We start from the raw sequence: 15,793 nt of genomic DNA on the forward strand, positions 1-15,793 counted from the left end.
AACATAATTCAAGCAGATTTTTTAAATGATAGTGCAATATATCTCTCAGTTAAGATATTAGGTGAAATTTTTTTACAATTAATGTGTAAGTTCCTTACTTAAATGCATTAGTTATTATTATAAAATTCTGGTTAGATTTGGATAAATATGTTGAAAATTTAATTTTTGGATATCCAACAACACAAATTATTCTTGTGAGTTATATGAATGCAAGACTCGGTGCTAGTCATACAGATTTTCTGAAACTAGGTTTGGGAAGGACTTGGTCTTCTCTAAATAGTTACAATAGACTATCTTTGAATGGGGACATTAACATTGCTGGCACCTATTTGTTGAATTTAACACCAGCATTTCATTTGGAAATTTTAAATGGCCTCCAGAAATTAATGTCATTCGATCAGATAGTGAACTCATATCTTCACCCAAGGACACGATGTTTTAAACTATATTCTTTAGCAGGTGAATTACTTCCATGTATAGCTAAATTCACCATGATGGAAATATTTTGTAGAGACCTTCTCCCCATAACATTTGAATTTAAAGTGTGTTCCTATTCTTATCAGATTGGTAGGCCATTTTATTGCAGGTGTAAATAGCGGAGTCCTTATATTGCTGATAAAGCTAGGAAGCTAATGAATCAGGAAAGTATAAATAAGATAAAAAGAGAAATTAGCAATCACACAATAGAATAAAATTTGGGTGTGCTACGGGCTAAATTACTGAGAGCATTTCAAATCTTAGTTTTGAAACATGTTACACTTGCTACTGTAAGAAGCGTAGGAAAGATGGAGTGGTTTAATGGTGAATGTCAGGAAGCTAAATCAAAACACAAGAGGAACTCCTGAAGAATGAAAACTCTGTATGAACCATCATATCTCAGGTTACATTAGTTTATAGGAGGCTATTGCATGTGAAAAAGCAAAGATACACAAGATTCATGTGGCTAAAATTGGATAACTATGCCCAATCAAAACACCCTCAAATGAATTAAGTAGGCAACAGTGAAATTTTGAAAGTGAAAAGGAAATCTCTCCAGAATTCTGGGTGGACTATTTTCTATGTGAGGGTGGAGGAATTGAGGCCAGTGGTAAGATCTCTGAGTTGACACATAGCTTAGCCAATTCTAGAAATATTGGAGGAAGTTGAACCTGATGGAGTTCTCAGTCTCCGTAAACCTGGCAAGGCTGCAGGTCCAGATGGCCTTCCCTCTGAACTGTTCCTCTTCAGTCCCACTTGGTAGGCTTCACTTCTGGCTGGGTTTTTATTGTGTTAGATCAAACAGGTGAAATCCCTGCAGATTGGCAGTCATCAATCATGGTCCCTCTTTGCAAAAAAAAAAAAGAGAGAGAGAGAGAGAGAGAGAGAGAGAGAGAGAGAGAGAGAGAGAGAGAGAGAGAGAGAGAGAGAGAGAGTATTCACTTAGGCCCCGCAAATTACAGGCCCATTAGTTTGTTTTCTGTGCTGGGCAAATTGTAATCAATGCATTTGGAACTCAAACTGAAGTCTTGGGTGGCCCATTGTAATATTTCAAGATCTGGACAATTTGAACAAATGACAAAAGTAGGTTCAATTATTGTACACTAGCATAACTCTACAGACCAGGTAGTCAAGGAAAGGTCTTTCAACAGATACTATACCTGTGGTAAAAGGAGTGCAGCAGCATTGTATTTGGGCTCAAAAACTTTTCCTCTCTACTTAAATTGAGAAGGTCTCAGTCCTTTCTTGTCAAAAGTGAATGTAATGCTTTCATCAATAAACATAATATTTTATGCCGACAATATCTTATGACTATCACTGATTAAACAGGGCTCAAACAAAATCAATGTATTAATTATTGGAACAACTGGAGTCCACACTGGACATTGGTTCCACTCTCAGCCAGCCCAGCAGGCATGGCAGGACCTGTCTCCCCATTGCAACATGGCTGAGGTAGGAGAAACCCGGAAATGAATTCAGAGTCAGAAGGGAGTCCAACGAATCATTATTAATTCAGAAAGTATCCCCATTAAAAGGACCATGGATATCTCCCCCACTATGCAATATGCAGGCTTGATGTACAGCTTAATCACGAAGGGCAGGGGCATCATGTGAGACATTGACCCACAGAATGATCTCACTTTCTTGCACATTCATTCCTAGAAAAATGAGACCATGGTTGCACCAGATAAGGACTATTTTCTGATTGTTGTTCAGAACCCAAGAGAGTGAAAGCTTCCTAAGAAGATCTAAAACTCCTTATACCCCAAATGCATCTTTTTATTTAATATCTAAAACAGCAATTAGTATTTTACTGCTTGTGTCACCTTAATAATGTATTTGAGATCCTTTTTTAATTGTAAGCAAATTAGCATGACTGAATGTCATTCCCTGGGAAGTCTGATGACAGATGACTTAAATGTCAAAAATAGGTTTGTTAAGAACATAACCTAATTGACATTGCTATTTTCTGTATTTTTTGTAATCCCTAAATAGGTTTGTCTTTTTGTCCCCTTTTTATTTTGTCACTTTTTTAATACAAAGAGGTTTTTTCTTCTAAAATGAATTAAAAATGTAATCAAAAATTTAAAAAAATTATTGGAGCAACTTAGCATAAATCAAAATAAATCTAAAATATTGCTATTTGGAGACCCTAGGAAGACAGGGTGTCCTTGGAGATTGCAAGGAATGGAATTTGAACAAGTTCACTCTTACAAATACCTGGGCATCTATTTTGACACTGTAATGATGTGGAAGTCATCTAAAATGTATCATAAATGGCTTTCAGCTTCTGTTCGTATTCTTGAAGAAATTTTATTTTACAAAAGGTAGACTGAACAGTCTTTTCCACAATTGCTCAAATTATATAATTCAAAGCTCTTACCTGCAACCTTATATGGTGCACCATTATTATAGCAGCATGTAATAGCTAAAGATTTTGAGATGCTGCAAACTAGCTTCTTCTGAACCATCTTGGGAATTCCCAGTTGTGCCTCCAACACAGTAATGAGATTGGAAATTGCACTGTGCTCCTTACAATCAATCACATGGAAATATGTCATTAAGATTTGATTTAAAACATTCTGCTTGGAACCACCGAGTCAACTAATCCATCTAATGAGACAAGTCTTATTTTTATCATCAAGGGCAAGTGCCTTCTTGTGTGAACTTGGATTTTCATAAGATGATAACCTATTTAATTACTGTTCATATCATTCACTGAAAACTATAACAGAAGAAATTTTGTTGCATAATTGGTCTGGGTGATGCACTGACTCATACAGGAAGTGTTCTCCTTTGTATTATGACTAGATTCCTATAACTTCCTTTTCAGTTGCTAATTATTTGGTTACTATAAATCCCAAACAGAGATGTTTAATTCTTTTGGCAAGATGTAATTCACTCTCAGAGCCTCTTGTGGCGCAGAGTGGTAAGGCAGCCGTCTGAAAGCTTTGCCCATGAGGTTGGGAGTTCAATCCCAGCAGCCGGCTCAAGGTCGACTCAGCCTTCCATCCTTCCGAGGTCGGTAAAATGAGTACCCAGCTTGCTGGGGGGTAAACGGTAATGACTGGGGAAGGCACTGGCAAACCACCCCGCATTGAGTCTGCCATGAAAACGCTGGAGGGCGTCACCCCAAGGGTCAGACATGACTCGGTGCTTGCACAGGGGACACCTTTACCTTTACCTTAATTCACTCCCAACAGCCAGATACACAGGAAGGCTTAAAGGTATTCCCTGGATTGAAAGAAATCGTTCTTCTGCATCTGGAGCAATAGAGACCATATCAGATGTTACACTGTTCTTTGTTTATTGTCATCTCTGATGTTCAGTGCAGTAGTAATTATATGATTCTGAAACCGTTGTTTTCAAATGAAGTGGGCTGGCTGGAAGCTGTTGCTGGATTTCTTGCATGCATTTAAAAATTATCAGTATTTTTTATTTTATTTTATTTATTCATTTTTCGATACCGCCCTTCCATATGGCTCAGGGCGGTTTACATACAACATGGGGGATACATGGAACGAATTAATATATAACATAAACAAATACAACAACAACAATAATCTAAATAACACAATTTCAGTGATCTTAAACAATATAACAGGAACGGAACTTAGCTAAGGCCTTAAAGAGGACAGACTGGTTCAGGCCATGGAGAGGATGTCTGAGTGGTCTAGAAATGATTAAAGAATGTATTAAGTCATACATGAAAACATACTGCTAAATGGCATTACCAAAAAGATTAAATGTAAAAGATAAAATGTAAATGTAAAAGTTCAAATATAGAGCCAGAATGGTGGAGTAATTAACAGCGGCAGCCTCTAATTTGGAGAAACGGGGTTGATTCCCCACTCGTTCTCCACATGTGTCTTCTGGGTGAACTTGGGCCAGTCACAGTTCTCTCAGGGTTCTCTCACCTACTTCGCAGGGTATCTGTTGTGGAAAGAGGAAGGGGAGGTGATTGTAAGCCCCTTTGAGACTCCTTCAGATAATAAAAAGTGAGGTACAAAAAAACAGCTCTTCTTCCTCAAAAACCTTCCCAATCTTGCAAACTCCGTGTATATATATATACTATATATTCTAGTGTTCCTGCCAGCATTTGAGATGTACAGAATATTGTTGGCACTCAGTTACAGAACCTCACAGATCCAGTGACTGTTACTAGATCAAACGGGATGTGTGCGCTCTTGGTGATGCTAAAAGGACAGCATCAGAATTAGTAAGGTTATTGTGTCAGGATATGTGGTACGTGGTGACATTTAAGAAAGGTAATGGGGGTGGCAAGCTATTAAAAATTATGAGAACTGATAAAGCTGCTGCACATGATTTCTACACAAAGTCACTTCAAATCTAAAAGCTCCTCAGAAGAATGTATAATATTGGGGCAGAAAAAGAAGAAGAAAAGCAAATAGGAAATTCTCTCAGTAAGAAGAGAATCTAGAGAAAAAATGCCACTAGTGAAAACCAGTATATGGGGTGGGTTGCCAATCTGAAGTTGCAGTAGCTGAATGCCTTACTGGGACCTATTTTGCATAGTGGCAGCCACACTAGACTGCTGGCAGGAGTTTGTAACTGGGTCTTTGACCCACAGCTTCCTGTGTTCCCATGAGGGACTGTTTTCAGTGGTGGGCCCTGGCTGGTCCAGATTTCTGCCTCCATATGAGGCAGCTAGGGCGGAAAGGTTCTGCCATAAGGGGGTAGGAGCAGGGTTAGTTCCACAAAGGTGGGATTTGTGAAAAAAAATAAAAATTCCCCAGCTGGCTCCACACCACTATGAAGAAGCACAGATTTTCTGACCCTACCAGGATGTCATAGGAGGGGGAGGAGCTGGGCTTGGAAAGCCTGAATCTCCCCCTTCCACACGGGCCTGTGCTGGGATAGGCCCTGTTGGCTCCTGGGGTGAAAAAGGGAATGTGGAAATATCCACGTTTCCTTAATGCAGGACAATGGAGGGCCTGAAGCAGGGATTAGCCCTGCTGCCAGACAAGTGCTGGACCGTTTTTCTTTCCTCGTGCGGAAAAGGTCTGGGAAATACAAATAAGTAAAGACCAGCCTCCCCTCCTCAACAACTGCTGAGTTGCAAAAGGGTTTCATTTTACTGTGTTTCCACCCCCCCCCCGCACATCAGAAAATCTATTCAGCTTAACTGTTTTGTAGTGGAAAATGGTCTGTACACAAGAGTCAAATACTGTTGAGCCACCTGTCTTGATCAATGCACCTATGCCACACAATATACTGCAGTCAGGGAAGCTAACGATTTTCACAAAGAGCATCAGTCCTCAATAGGGAGGAAAGTATTTCAGAAGAAAGAAATCTGGTGTGCTCTCAGTTATTGTGCTTGTTCAGGCAAGGCCTAGGATGCAATGCAATGATCACCAGCTGGATGAATATGTTAAAACAGCAGCCGTTTTCCTAATGATTCCATTATCTGGAAGAAAACAGAACTATAATGTTTTGCAATTCCTAACGTACATTTGTTATTTTGAAAGATGTCCACATGCCTTTTTTGATAAAACAGCTTTTGTGCTCTGTAGACAAAGCATAGTGACACAATAGAGAAGAGCAGATAATTGGGCAACTTGTTTAATCTGAGCAAAAAGACTTGGAGAAGAAATAAGTCTTTTATATAGGGTCCACTTTTTAAAGGATCTCCTTAATAGAAGGGAAAAAGAAATGTAACCCTTTAGACAAAAGGGAACTTGAAATTGATGACTGGTTTTAAAAAGTAATAGAAGATAACTAAATTTTTAAAGCAGAAGATTGTGGCATTGTGGTGACTGTTGCATCGTTCTGAGCAAAGCACAGATGGTTCTAAGTGGGGGCACGGTAGGGGGCAGCAACATTACAGCAGCAGGCAGTTTCTCTCCCTCTTCTTTATGGGTGCATGGCAGAGAACCACTCAAGACTATCTTGAGTTCTTGCTGTGTAAGCGCTGAGCATTCTTGGTATTTCACCACACCAGTCTCTTTGGCCTTGTGGGGATGTGATTGGAGTCAGCTTCTTTTCCTTCAATTTTTCAATAGTGCCTTTGTGATCCAAGAGATACAGTTGGGTGCCCATAAGTTTGATGGGGGTGCTGAAGTTCAGAATGCCACTTTGTGTAGACATTTTCAAAGAATGCAGGGCTCACAAGGGAGAAGCAAAGGAAAAACAGATGCCTGTGGATAGGAGAGTGGGCACAGTCAGTTGTAATCCTCTTGTCCAGATGTATCCCACAAGCTGTCATGGCCCAGCCAGGCTTAGCTGAGGGCTAGTCAGATACGGAGTCAGAGGTAGGAGTTTTTGCAGGACCCAGCCTGGAACCTGTGTGTGCACCTGCAGGACCAGGCTCAGAGGCCCAGGAAATCCAGACAGATTCAGATCCAGAGACACAACCAAGTACAAGTGCTGAGGTCCAGTCACCTGGCATCAGACTTGTCACAGGACGCCTGGCACCAGAAGACTCACCTGCCACACAAACCTCCGAGACTTGGGAGCAGTGAAGGAGAAGGCTGCATGCCAGCTTGCAGGAATGGAGATGCAGCAGTGGGCTGGCAGCTCAAGGTCAGGCCAGCCTCAGCTCTAATGGTGATTACTTGTAGGAGCCAGACTGAGACCCAATCTAATTATACTGATCGGTGGGGCCTCTGCCCTGAAAAGTTGCAAGAGACAGAGTTGCATTCTGGTAGCAAAGTTCTGTTATTACTCCAGTGTTGCTGTCTTGACCTTGGCTCAGTTTTCTGGACTTTTCTGCTGTCTCGCCCTTAGAGTTGGTTGCTGGTGTTTGTTTGGGACTTTTTGACAGAATTGTTATTGAAAACAGTGGGTATGTATTCCCCAAGAAATGCATTGGTTGTGTAACTGATAAGTAGGCATATTTTACCTAGGTTGATCTGCACGGAACTTTTATTCCAATCCCAGGTTGATTCAGTCCCTACCATCTACACTGAATGAGATTTCCATTTTGATTTTGGATGATTTAAATTTTTTCATCTGCAACAAGCATGGCTGATATGAAGTGACCCTACCTTTCCCCCACGATATCCTGGAGTGGATATAACCCTCAATATTTGAAAAATCGGCATGAGTAAAGGTGCATCTCTCTGCTTTTCCTGAATTAACTTGCTGCCTCAAGCCTCCAATGCTGTAGAAAAGCCCTGACTGGCCAGTGCATCAGTTCCCAGGTTGTATGTCTTCCCTAACTTCTCTCAGCAGAAACTCCAGAAGCCCTAAGTTCTCTCAGCAGAGATTTTCATCTTGGATTTATTCTCCCTCTTCTGCTGTCTCCAATGCCCCCCCCCCATTCAAGAAAAGAAAGAAATAGGCTCCTGCTGCGCTTGGCTCCCCCCCCCCCTTCTGAGCTTCCCTAATCACATGCAGAACACTTTTCTGTTTCAATGGGAGGGTGGGATAGAGGAAGACCCGAGTTCAACTCTATCTGAATTCAGCAGGATCCACAACGAAATAAACAAAGTAAGTGCAGAATCAGCCCTATAGCATCATCTGCACACTTAATGGCTTGTATCAGGACAGTGGCTGCTGCTGCTGTAGTTTTGTGCTGGTTCTTGGGGAGGGGGGGCTCTTCCTTTTGCTTTCATGGTGGGTCAAGCCCCTGCAAAATTTCCTGATGAGAAAGGAAAAAAATGGGTAGAGGGTCCCAGCTGCCAAGTCTAATGTAATAGGACACTGTGAGGCTGTGCTCCATCCTTTATTTTACAATATTTTATCTTAGTTTTTCATCTTTTCTTTGCATTTCTTTCTGTTTGATTTAGTCTTGACTTGCCTGCTTTCTGGTCTTTGCCTGTTTCCCTCCTCTTTTGTTTTGTAGGCTCAGTGCCAGATTCTCTCCCTTATTTGGGTGGGGTTGGAGCATCTTGGAAGCTGAGCAGATGAGAAAGCTTGGAGGGAGTTTTGATTATTAGCCTATTGTTGTCAGGTTTGTAAGTGCCGGGCTTTCATTTTGTTTTTGCTTTGAAAGAATTGAGATTTTGTTGTGTTTTAATTTGTTTTAACTGCTGTATTAATTTATTTTGATTGCCTGTTTACCCAAGCTATTTTGATGATTTTTTAATTGTCATCTGGTGGAAGGCATTTGAGGGCTGTGCTTTGTGCTCTCTATGCATGGGTTTTGTTCACTTTATTTATTTATTTTTGGGAACGGCTATGGTTGTCTTTGGTTTGTCTTGTCCTGCCCCTACTGTTCTAAGTTGGAGCTTATTTTTGAGGGGTTTGATTAATTTAGTAACTGAGTGGTAACATGGATAACAGTTCCTCCACTTCTTCCTCCCTCCCTGCCTTGCTAATTAGAGTGGTGAAAGAATAGCTTCTTTAAGAAAGAAGAGGAAATTAGCCCAGCCATTCTCTGTGTAGTTAGCTCTTGTATATATAATGTTATGTATTTGAAATTTCTGTGCTGAGTAATGCAGCTTTTATTACCTTGTTTTGTTTTGAATTTATTTAGATTATTTTTAATTTACCTTTAAAGGTGAGACAGGTGAGGACACATCTTTTTCCCTATAAGAGGTAGAAGTTTTAATATTGTTGATTTTGACTTTAACAATGACCTCCTATAAATGAAGTACTTAAGCATTCTATAAAGCTGTATAGGGGACTAGGAACCACTCCACCTTGCAGATCAACACAATTAAGTCAAGGGCTTTTGCAATCTGCAATTTAAAGATCCCCCTTTCTAAAGAGTCTATTATGATGATGTTATGCTACCCTCTCTTCAGCAAAGTAAGGAAGAAGTTCCTCTCAGACTGTACCATAATCCTGAGAATAATCGTAATTCGTAATCAGTCCCAGGCTATTTCCTTTTATCAAATGATGCAAATGTGGATAGGGCTCACAATCTATTAAACGAATCTTCAAATAAAGAGGCATCCCCAATTTTAGATGACTTGCAAAATATGTCCCAGTGATCTGAGATGCCCCCAAATGCCCCCAAATATTGAATCAGATGGCATCACAAATCATCTCTCCACCCAATTCTAAACAGTAACTCAGAATTGGAGTAAAGCTCACAATTTTACAAAAAAATCTCCTTTGTTCCTGACCCTTGTAGAATTATATTAGATAATTATCATTTTAGAGGAATAAATGGCTTATAAAGGAGTACTTAACAGCTCTTCTAAATTTACATCCTGCCTCAATTGCTGTAAAATATTATGACAATCTGTCTAGTAACCTTCACTCATTCGGATTAATGCTTTTCTTTTATTCTCCAATACTTCCATCTCTAATTTTGTCAAATCAGGTGGTTTCGTAGTCATGGCATCTTTCCTTAATGTCATCTTAAAACCACTGAAGCTACCCCTCTTTCCCCCTTGAAGTTCTCTTTGACACTTCCCTCAAATATCTAAATTATACAAAAATAATAGGAGATCCCTGTAGTCAGGAGGCAGGACCTCAAAACTCTGGAGATTCCATTAATTGATTTAACTAAACCATCAACTCGACAAGAAGCCAGGAAAGTGCTTGAACTGCAAAGGGTGAGGGAAAATCAAAACTGTACAACAGCACGTTTGAAGGATGCTATTGATGGATGCTTCTTAACTTCTTTTGAGGCTCTACCTCTCGATGATCAAACTGAGATTATCAAGCAATTTGAACAATGACAAGATTTCTTGATCAAAGTCCAACCAGCACAACTAAATCCACTAATAATTATATGAACAATAAGAATGCAGAACTTACTACAGTACAATTATATGTGTAAACAAGCCATGAGGAAAGCAGAAGAAAAGGTGGCAGGACCCCTTTACAAAACTGTGGGAGAGACTATTCCCTTCCTTGTAAAGAAACTCTCTTGCAATGCTCCACCATTTTACTCTTCAATTCCAATCTCTCTTGAACCCCAAATTCAGATGCACTCTATAAATCCCAGTGTTGACCTCCTATTTGTCCTTACTTTCAGAAACCTATAATAACTTGATTTATCAGATTTGTAGCTATCCAGTCCTTATTATAGGTGACCGTAATGCTAGAATTAGTCAAGATAACTTGTGTCTAGTTAAAAATTAATTAGGCTGTGAGCCAGACAAACTATTTCCCCCTATCTGTATAATAGATTTTGGAAAGTCAAGAAACTAATGCAGGCCTTAAACTTTCCTTGCAGATTATGAGTCACCTTAAATCGACAAAAAGGAACTGATGAATAAGGTGACTTACCTTTTTTAGCCACATGGTTGTCTGATTATTTCATTTTGCAGGAGACTTGGATTCTTTCAATCTAGTCTTTCTAAAGTCAGCAGGGAAGAATATATAGGCATGACCATCTCCCAATCACTCTTAGCCTTTGAACCCCTGTAGGCAGCCACCTGTGCCATAAGCACTGGGGAAGGGCTCTGTCAAAGCTAAGGCATGGTGGCATGCATTTAAACACCAAGAAAGATGAACTGCTCTATGAGCTTAATCAAGCAATTATATTCCTGCTAGATATAGACAAGAAACTGTTCTGACTTGCCCCAACAATGGATAGGTCTAGTGACTACTAGCCATGGTGACAAGGGAAACTCCATTTTAAAAGGCAATCAGTCTCTGAATCTCAGATCCAGGAAAATAAAAAAAGCATCAGGGGAAAGCCTCAGCCTCTATTCTCTGTTGTTGGCCTTCCAGAGGAACTGGTTGGTCCTTGTGTGAGACAGGATGCTGGGCTAGATGGACCACTGGTCTGATCCAGCAGAGCTCTGCTTATGTCCTTATTGGTTATTGAGTCCTGCAAATACTTCTCCTGGCAGCCATTCCTGATATTCCTGATGTTCTGATCAGTAGATCAAATGCCTAGTTTGCTACTACTGTTTGTGCACTTCTGTTTGTTGTGAAAACATGTCACTCTGCTGGTTCTAAATCTCATGCTTAATTCTGTCCCTTGATGAGCTCATTGTTGATGCACCTAGGGACTGGTGTAGAGTACCAGTTCTTTTTCACAGTCATGCTCTGGGATTCAGTTCTGCAGAGGCTTATCTTGTTAATTACATGGTATTTGGATCTGAGCTCGGTTTTTTGGTTTAGCATCTGTCACAGAGTGGGTTTCACTGCAGTGCCTCAGCTGGCTTGCAGTCCCTATAATGCTCTAAATATGGTATATTGATTACCATGTAATCTGAGTTTAATCTAGTTTCGACAGAGGTATATACAGTTATTTTTTTCTTTTTAATTTATGTGCATGGTCAAAAAGTCAATTTTTGTCCTACCTATGGGTTTCTTTTTCAAATTTCCTGGTGACTCAGTGAGCTTTCATGGAACCCCCAAGCTTGCAGAAAAATCTAAAAACTTACTGGAAAATGATGCTTATTAAAATCTCCCCCCACAAATGAAGCTCTTAGAGCCTGTATGGAAATGCCACCTTTTCCAGCCCTGCTGCTCTTCAGAAGTATCTCTGAGAGCCATTGGCAGAAGTGTTGCTAGCAAGACAGAAGGAACTAGTGATGCCAACAATGCCATAAACCATGAAGGGAAACTAGGGTTGCCAGCTTGGGGTTGGGAAATACCTGGAGATTTTGGGGTTGAGCTGGGATTGGGTGGGATTTGGGGCAGGGAGGGACCTCAGTGGAGTCTAATGCTAAGCAGGCCACTCTCCAAAGAAGTCATTTTCTCCAGCAGAATTGCTCTCTGTCACCTGGAGATGAGCTATAATTCCAGGAGTATCCCTAAGGGGAACCCTAGTTCCTTTTCCTCACCAGCCTCTACGTGAGGGAATGGAGCAAGAGAGGAGTCAGGGACTTCTGTGTTCACAGCCAGCTGAAGGCATAGCACAGGAGTCTAACTGGGCCCAGCCTCACCAGCAATGGACTGCAGGAGCTGCTCCAGGCTTAGCAGCTGCAGACCCCATGAGGCATGTGAGGCCTGGCCATCCTAGCAGATTCAAGGAGCTGCATTGTGCCCAGATGTGACAGCAGAGAACTCTAAGGGACACATTAGACCTGGAGGCAGAGGCAGTGGTGACTCAGCCATATTGGCAGTGGCATCAGACTTGACCAAGGTGGCAGAGGACCCCAGGGAGTGGTACTGGGCTCCACCACAGCCACTGCCGACTCCGCAAGGTTAGTAGGGCCTGGCTAGAGCAGCCGACTCTAGGTGCACTGCAGCAGTGATGGGAGCTGCACAGGACTGAGCAAGCAGGTGGAAGGCGGATGGGACCCCCAAGTCTCACAGGCCCCTTCTTGTGTACTCCAATATCAAAGTCAGACAGATCTCCCGATTCTAAATTTTGTGATTACAGCTTTGAGCGGGCAAGTAAATCTTTCTACAAACCTGAAAAATGGTCCAGCTTTGCACTAAAATCTGAAGTCTCAAAAAACTGCATCTGATGGTTTTAAAAATACCAATAGCTTTAAGAAACAGATTCCATCAGTGGCTGTTGCTAGGCAACAGGTTCAGTTTCTGTCAATAAAAGTTAGAGGGAGGAGGAAGGGCTCTTTCTAGGGCTGCTGCCTGACTTTCGTAGGCCTAGCTGCTTGCTATTGTCCTACAGCACCCACCAGTGTGGTGTAGTGGTTAGAGCTTCAGAGTAGGGCCTGGGAGACCCAGGTTTGAATCCTCATCTTGCTGTGGAAGTTCACTGGGCAATATTTTGCCAGGCCCATACCTAACCTCCCCAGCAGAATTGTGATGAGGATAAAAAGGAGAGGAGGATTCTGTAAGCTGCTTTGGGCCCCACTATGGAGAAAGACAGGGTATAAACCAAGTAGAAGATAGATTGGTGAATGACGGAGAAGGAGAGTCCGAGAAGGAAAAGGGAGGAGATATGGGGGTTGCCAGAAGGAAGGAGAAGGGGAGAGGCATACAGGGGGAAAGTGATATACCCCCCCCAAGTCCTTGAGCTCCCCCATGCAAGTGGTCCTGGACTAGTGGCCAGCATCACACAATTGAACCATGGTCTTTCTAGGTGGAGACTGTTGCAGGAGGAGAGGGAAAGCTGAAGACAGGGTGCAGATAAAGAGAGGATGGCTGTTGGTGGGAAGGAGAGAAGGAAACAGGAGAAGGGGAGCAGCTTTGGGGACTTGCAGGGAAGGGAAAGAGCAAATAGTGGAGAAGTGGAAAAGACCTTGTAGGTCCCCTATTTTTACACAACTGAAACAGCAGAAGGCATCAGTTCTAATGACAATGCTTCTACCAAATGTTTTAAAATATGGCTGAGGAAAAAGTCAGATTCTTGTAAATCAAAAAAAATTTATTTTAAGAAGTTTAACTAAATTGGTCATAACATCCAGTAATATTTCTAGTTATTAGTGTCATTTCATGGTTTGGAAAAAGCCACTGGCTTGGATTTAGACTAGCATTTTTGTGCCTCCAGGATTTCTGTCAACAGGTTGTGACTGTCTCCCCCTCCCCCTGTGGCAGCAGCCCCAAGATTGATCTAGGCTGGGCCATGCTGGTCAAGGGCTACCTAACATTAGCTGAACATTACTACAGTCACAAGTATATGTGAAGGAGGAGAGGATGCAGATCTGCTGTTTTATTTGTTTAATTTATATTTGAGTTTTCTCCTCAATGGGGACCCCCACAGCTTACCACATTCTCCTCTCCACCACCTTTGTAGGGTGGATTAGTCTGAGACTGTGTGACTGGTGACCCAAGGTCACCCAGCAAGATTCCATGGCAGAGTGAGATTTGCACCTGGTTCTCCAAGTTCCTAGTCCGACACTCTAACCACTGCGCCATACTGCCAAACTGGCTATCTGAAGGATCGATGGCTGCTAACACAAACATTTCCTGATTACATTAGGATTTTATCTCATTTCCCCTTACACTCTCCTTCTGGCATTTCATGTTCCTTTGACTCGTTTGTTTCATAAAACAAATGTAAGTACATCACTACCTTGACATACATTCGAAGAACTGGACTTTCCTTTATGAAATATATGCAGGCTTAAAATCTTGCTCATCTTTAAGCTGACAGTAGACTCCCATTTGCTTTTGCTGCAGAAGACTTGAACAACAAGCCCTGTGGGACTCTTACCCAGGAGACCTGTTTTTATGTGTGTTTCGTGTGTTGTGTGTTGGGCTTAAATTAGTGGCCATTAGTTCCTTTCTAGTGTAATCCAGACAACAACATTGTTGTCTACATAACTGAGGACACAATCTTCTGTTGAAAGAAAAAGAAGGTGGGAAGAGACATGACAACACCGAGTATTTGCTGGAGTTGTTTTTTGTTCTGTTTTTTTGTAATTCGGGCCAAACCATTTAACCTCTTTTGGATCCAGAACTACGAAACAGAGATAATAAAGCCTTAGCTGTCTTTTTCTTCAAGTGCTTTAAGACGTGCCAGTAAGACAGCCAAGACTAATTTTCTCCAAGGTTGAAACTATTTACCAAATTAACAAAATGCGTTGATGAATCCTGAGTGCATGATTACATGATTTTCAGGGCTGGATACGGAACGTCATACTTTTAATTTTTCCAGTTCATTAACTCAGAGGCACACTCAGCCCCCCACTGGGGATGAACTCAAACAGTACAAAAATAATCAACAAGCTTTTAAGTTCACCAAAATCCTTCTTCAACGTAGATGTTAAACAAAGCAAAAAAGGAAAAAGAAAACGGAATGTTGGTGAGAAAAAAGATGTTAAATGTGGCGCAAAGACTAAATCTGCAGAAAGTACAGTATTAAAATGGAGCAGAGGAAATCATGCAGACTGACACTGAGATCCCAAACAAAGTGATATCCTTCTAAAACCATTAACTCCAAGTGATCTGGAAAGGTGTAACTATGCTTAGGACAGCACTGGGATTCCTGGCTGCCCTATAAAGGCTGCTCGAAGAAAAATGCAATGTTGGCGTGCCTAAATCAATAAGTCTGAATTCCCTTTGGAAATATTAAAATTATTTGGGGACTACCTCCAGCCAGTACTAATTGAAACACAGGGGTCCTTTGTAAGGTAGAATGCAGAAGCAGAGGGAAAGCATTCTAAGCCATGTACTGGTAAAATAAGAGTTAAAGTGAAAAGTCAACTGAAGCCAAATTGAGTAAAGTGACTTAGTGGTTGGAGGGCATTATCCCTCTTCAGTAAAGTCCCAGTGTTACAGATCATATTCCTGCAGATTTAGGATTCTCCCTTCTGGGTGAATAGTTGAAATGTTCTCTAAAATAGACCAAAAATGTAAATTGCCGTGTTATAGCACTGCTTCTAAATTCAAGTTTTTCCCTGTGAGTTCAGCATTTCAGCTTAGCTGGATGCATTACGAATCCCCCATTATTTGATTGGTTAAACAGAGCATATTCCATGGACAATTTGCTGCTGCTTTTATGACGTTCTTTTCCTCTTTTTTGGGTATTTCAATGTACACATGGACATTCAGATTAATGCTTTTATTCGGCAAAAGGCAATTGTAG

General features: G+C 41.2%; 1 long non-coding RNA gene and 1 pseudogene across 1 annotated transcript; one reads left to right on the plus strand and one right to left on the minus strand.

Annotated features, from left to right (window-relative positions):
• Positions 1 to 949: 949 nt before the first annotated feature.
• Positions 950 to 12,823, minus strand: LOC143839050 (uncharacterized). Its single transcript, XR_013231558.1, has 3 exons — positions 12,712 to 12,823; positions 10,627 to 10,696; positions 950 to 1,323 (listed from the first exon to the last, which is right to left on the minus strand). It is a non-coding gene; the product is annotated as an uncharacterized LOC143839050 (long non-coding RNA).
• On the plus strand, positions 1,921 to 2,208 carry LOC143839049 (dynein light chain roadblock-type 1 pseudogene; annotated as a pseudogene).
• Positions 12,824 to 15,793: the final 2,970 nt, after the last annotated feature.

Source organism: Paroedura picta, chromosome 5 (assembly GCF_049243985.1).
Source record: "Paroedura picta isolate Pp20150507F chromosome 5, Ppicta_v3.0, whole genome shotgun sequence".
NCBI lineage: Eukaryota > Metazoa > Chordata > Lepidosauria > Squamata > Gekkonidae > Paroedura > Paroedura picta.